Source organism: Parus major, chromosome Z (assembly GCF_001522545.3).
Source record: "Parus major isolate Abel chromosome Z, Parus_major1.1, whole genome shotgun sequence".
Classification (NCBI taxonomy): Eukaryota; Metazoa; Chordata; class Aves; order Passeriformes; family Paridae; genus Parus; species Parus major.
The window spans coordinates 48,379,708-48,385,707 of NC_031799.1; the positions used below are offsets into that span (position 1 = coordinate 48,379,708).

The following is a 6,000-nucleotide window of genomic DNA, read 5'->3' on the forward strand; positions in this document are numbered from 1 at the left end:
GTAATATATAAGCAGGTCTGCTCTGTAAGTTAAAAAACCCAAACTCTGCATTGTTTAGTTACAAAGGAGAATCTCTATGCAGCCCAGCAAAGATTGACTTCAGAACTTGAGCTGTGGGATTTTCTGACACATCTCCTGGACATTATAACATCCCTGTCTGTGCACCTCCCTGGGAGGATGATGAGTAAATCTTTGGTATTTCTCAGCCTCACCTGGAGCAATGTCATTTAACTTGAATGGAGCTAGTTTTGAGCATGAGGATTTTAGGCTGTTGAAGTCAAAGCACGAATCAGGGTCCCAGAAATTCAAGTGAGTTAGTTATCCAGGTCCTGGACAGAAGTCTCAAGTGCCTTTAAGGTTACAAAGATAAAATAGAATGAGTTGCTAATTAAATAACACCTGAAAGATTTTTTTGTAAATAAGATTTCTAACTTTAATGAATTAAAGTGAGGTTGACATAAGTTTGGGGGTTTTTTTGCCAGATTTTCTTTACAGTAACTGTGTGTTTTACTTGCATGGTCATCGTTGAATTCTTCGAGATACCTAATGTGTACACATATGCATCATGGCTACATTTTTTGAGAATAAATTCAAAGTTTTTGTTGCCACAACTGAACTTCAAAGCTCTGTGTCTGTAGAAAGCAAGCTTTATGCATGCTCAGGTATCATATATTAATAAAATTAAATTTTAGTCTCACTGATTCTGATGTTAATGGAACTATAGTTACTTTCTTAGGTAGATTTTTGTTTCTAAGAAGCATGCAATGGGTAGATGCAAGTGTCCAAGATCTTGAGGTAGACTTCATTATAGCCAGATCCTTCCTGACAGATTCACACCCAAGTTGCCAGATTTATAAAAGACAGAAGTCTCTCACATTAATTAACTCCCCAAAGAGTTTGTCTTCTCAAGTTGTATCAACATTTCTATTGCAGTGGAACTTGAACACAGTAAATCATTAGCCTCTTCAGGTCAAGTGATGTACTACCTCAGTCATCTCTCATGCTGAACAAACTGATTTGCTTATCACACCCTTACGTCTAAATTGTATTTTCTAGCTCTCTCATGATTATTGATTCTCTCCTGGATTCTTCCATTCTTGTGTAAATTTTCTTGAGAATTTAGCATTTTTTAATTAATATAAGCAATGTATAAAAATATTTGGAAAATACTGAAAATGTAAATATTAATAACTGCATAGAATCAATTATATTTATAGTATTTTATAAATGTAGTAAAAATGTAATATGCAGAAATACTCTAACTCTTTTTATTCAAGAAATTAAGGCAAATAAAGAAGAGAATGCAGCTTATAAAATATAAGAAAGACACATAGGAAGAATATAGCTTAACTGAATCAGTATGTAATGCATAGCAAGTTGAAGCAAGACCTGTAGAACTGTGAAATTTTACAAAGTTTTAAAGTTTACAGCTAGAGCTGCAAAGTGGCATTTTGGTATTTACTAGTAAGATCATTGCATCATTGAAAGCAAAGCTCTTATGAAACAGACAAGAAGATAATTATTAAGCTACTCCTTAAGCTGCCTGGACAAATATTTTACCTTTGGTAAGAAAAATATCAAATATATAAACTTTTTGTTACTATTATTAAATTATCTTTAAAAATTTTAGTGATAAGAATCTTTTAAACTGTGTTGAAGTTACTGAAGTTTTTTTCTTAAGATGAATAATTTAAAAATAAATAATATTTTGGTTTGGAAACACAAGTTCCCAACACCCTAAAACTTAAGAACAATGAAAAGTCAATTATGTTTCCGCTTTGTAAAAAATATCTAGATAGGGAGAAAAAGAAAGAAAAACCTGTAAGTTTACGCAGGCATCCTGGAAACAGGTTTATATGTAATAATCAAAATTTCATTCTCTGAGTGATGGTAAGAGTCTAAGATCACCTAGACTATGCACATTGTACTTACTTCACCGTGTAGAATGTTAAAATTCGATGCTGGACAGGGTCCAGCATTTGTGCTGATAGTGCATTTGTGTGCATGGGTTATATATGTACTTCTATATACAAGACTGTTTTGTTGGGAGTGTCTGACACTGACAAAATGTCAGCTACATCCTATGTAGATCAGTCTCTTAGGATGAAATTCCTTTCTGTGAGAGTGTTGAAGAACAGGAACAGGTTGTCTAGAGCAGTTGTCCAGTCTCTGGAAGGGGTTTTGAGTTTCCTGGTCTAGTGGAAAGTATCCCTGCCTATGGCAGTGGGATAGGGATTGGATGGTCTTTAGGGTCCCTTCCAACCCTAACCATCCTGTGATGCCATGAATCTGTACTGTTCAATCAGATTAGTTAAATTTCAAATCAAGTTATTCATAAATTCACACACTGGCAGTGTACTGTATGCTGAGTAATAATGATTTTTTCTACACATTACTTCTATTGGATTACCATGTTGATACGCCGTCAGTAAGTTGCCAATAGGCTGGAAACTAGCACAACAGACCCTACAATGACATGAGGGATTGAAACTTCCAGAAGAATGGAATTTAGTTGGTAGAGTTCAATTAACATTATGTGTTTGATGGAGAAATTCTCCCTTTTTAATACTTTCATTTAAGCTGATGAGATTAGTAGGAAATATTAAATTCAAAAATTATTAAGATAACCTCCTACTAACCAGTTATACTTCTATTTATGTTTTGATAGTGGAGAGACAAAAATCTCAAAATTTTTCCTTCCCTAATAACAATTTGCCAGCAGTAAATTATTGCAGCATAAGTGTTTTCATATTTATCTCCAGGTTATAATTCTGGTTTTCCTTCCAGTATGCTATTGCTGAAATGATAGAGAAAGACAACATTAGACAAAGAGCTGGAAAAAGATAGGGGTGGAAAGGATAGGAAAAGGAGAGAAAAAATTATATTCAGCTACTACTGTATATAGTCCTAAAGACAAAATCTGTCATGTTAAGAAAATAAAGGAGATTCAGAAAGATAAGGAAACACAAAATCCTGAGCACTCCAAATAGATGAAGGTTGGATTTTGAACTTGACTAACATGGTAACATGCACAACAGTACAAGTTATTAAAGTCAAGAAAGGAACAGGCAAATAGAAGTATATGATTGGACACTGAGGTAGATTTGCGCACCCTTCAGAGTACTAGTGGATGAGGCTAAAATAATCTGTGTTTGAAAGGAAATTTTTAGTTACTGAAGTAGCTGATATAACAGACTAAGGTAGTATTCTCAATATAGTATTCTCAATACTGTAACATACAGTATAATTATAATTAAAAATAATTAGAAATCTAAGATGAAAACTCTATCTGAAATAACATTAACTCTTCCAGCTAAATGTGACTTATTGTATTTCTCTGTATGTGAAATGTAGGCACAGCCACTAGCCTGACTTCAGGAACTAATATAAACTATATAAGAAGTCTGCTCAGAAAATCATTGTGGCAGAGCTTAAACTGGTTGAAATCTAAGAAATCCCTGAGGAAGGGCTTTTTCAGAAATGGTCTGGTATCTTTCAGAGTTGTCGTTGTGGGAAATATCAGAGAAGCAAACATGAAAAATGCAAACTGTAAATGTGAAGGAATCGTCTTTTGTGCAGTGAACTATTTGGCAGTATGAGCTGTGAATGAGTAGAAATCTCTGCGTCTGTCCCATCTACCATTTCCCGAGGGACAGAGCAGTCACTACTCATGACTGCCTCCAGTGAGCACCCCACACTTCACCATGTCAGAGGATTCTACAGCATTTTCACTTTCCCTTAGTGTATTTCTAAGCAAAAAGTGTATCTCTTGGGATAAAAATACGCACTTTAGTAAATGAGGAGTATAGCTGGGAAATAATAATGAGCAGGAAGAAGAGAGTCTGAAATTTTAAAAGAACTCAGAATAAAACTTGATTTAACATTTTGTGAAACCATGCAGAGATAGAACACAAGTAAAATAAATGCACATTTTTTTCATCTAATACTGAACTAGATAGAAAAGACAGATTCAACATGATTGCTTGTAGTTTCGGCATTACTTAAAATAATGCTTGATGTAATGTTTTTCTTCCCTCAGTCTCTCCTTCCCAGTGCCAGAAGCAGAAAAATTTTATAAGTGAGGGTTATCACACTATTTCAGAGTAAGGTCCATCATATAAGAAACTTTCTTAGATTTTTTACTTAAAAAATAATTCAGCAATTCATGGTGTACCTACCTGTATCTGTATCTGCCACAGCAATATCTTGATGAGTCCTCCCTGAATTTTTGCACATTCTTAATTTCTTTATTTATATTAAATCTCATTTAATTTCACTCAAAAGCTGTTTCCAAAATGCTTGCATTACACAGAAAAAACACTTTATCAATGATCTATTGACTAGAAATTAGGTAAACCATCCTTATGGTGTAAGAATATAATCTGTCAGAGTAATAATAACAATCCAAAGAAAAAGATTGTTATTAAGTGCTACTGATCCAGTAGCAGGAGTCCCTTTCAAACACTACCAATAGTTCTGGTCATTTATCCAGAATTATTTTGCTTTTCTTGTTTTCCACTCTCCAGAAATAAGAATCCAAATAATTCATGGATTAATTCTGTAGACAAATTTCTTAACAAGATTATGGTCATGTGAAACAGCAACTGACTTTTTAGAATAAGAAATCACAGTTAGGAAGTCACTGTATTTCTGAATCATGAAACATTTTGCTGGCAATGATTAAAAAACTAATTTACTGTTTATAGGAAATCTTGTTTTCATTATATTCTAACAATAACTTGAATCCTTCACTTGTGCTCCAACAAATCATGCAAGTTATCTGATTCTATTGTTAAAAAATTAGTGGGTTCCTACCTGTGATCAATTTAATAAAATATTTCGTTTTCAAGCCCACTGTTCTTAGACTCTTTATCTCATCTTGTTCATGTCATAAATTAAAACTGCATATCAGTTGTGGGTAGAGACAGGATCCTTGCAGCTGAAATGTATATATGTACATACCATCCTAGAAAGCGTGCCATTCAATTTTAATGTAATGAGTGGGATATTTTCTGTTCAGTGGAAGAGCATTCAATTTAATGCACCCATTTGACAAATCAATTATGAAATTTATTTTCATCTGTTTGTAAAGCTGGAGATGTCAGACTGTAGATACATGCTGGTCTGTTAACTGGTTAATAGCTTAATAGTAGATTTCCTGGTGAATGCTGTTGTTTCTGCAGGTGCCATCTCATTTTCTCTGTGGCACAAAATTAAAACCAAGCCTCAAGATTATTGATTACACTGAAAGTATGTTCATGTATAAGTAGTCCCTTTGAAATTAATGGGTCTTGTTTAATGAGTTAGTTAACAGACTGTCCCTCAAGATTCCTAGCTGTGATAGGTAAAAAATAAAATCACAGCAGAAGAAATAAATCCTTCAAAATTCAAATAATAACTCTTAATTCCAATTCCAATGCTTATCGTGTCCTCAGTAATTTTTCACATAGCTCTATGGTAAGATATTTCTGATTTCTCAGCTGGGAAGACACTTAAACACCTCAGCAAAATGTGATTTCTTCACCCTGAGAATTTCTTTATTTACTCAGACCAGATGTTAAGCTCAGCAGCAGTCTGTTTCCAGTACTGCTAAGGGAAAGTGAGGATTCTTGTACGAAATGAGCAACCTTTCAGTAAATGCTCTTGGATTCTAGAACTGGCAGTTTAAAGATCAGAGCTGAATGTCACTTGTACGTTTAATAAACTTCTAAAAGTCATAAGCATAGACGAAATAATAAGATGTCTGTGTCTGGTCATCATTCATAAGCAGGCATCTTATTACTTAAACAGTCAAGTCCTTACACTTTTGTGGAAAATATGAATGTGATTTGCTGTTCAGAGAGAGAGAGAGAGAGAAAGAAAAGAAAGAAAAAGAGAGAAAGAAAAGAAAGAGAGAAAGAAAAGAAAGAGAGAAAGAAAAGAAAAGAAAAGAAAAGAAAAGAAAAGAAAAGAAAAGAAAAGAAAAGAAAAGAAAAGAAAAGAAAAGAAAAGAAAAGAAAA

The 6,000-nt window shown here is 33.7% G+C and overlaps 1 protein-coding gene across 2 annotated transcripts in view; it reads left to right on the top strand.

Moving 5' to 3' along the window:
- LINGO2 (leucine rich repeat and Ig domain containing 2) overlaps positions 1 to 6,000 on the top strand; it is a 485,670-nt gene that overhangs the window by 243,112 nt on the left and 236,558 nt on the right. The window lies entirely within an intron of this gene.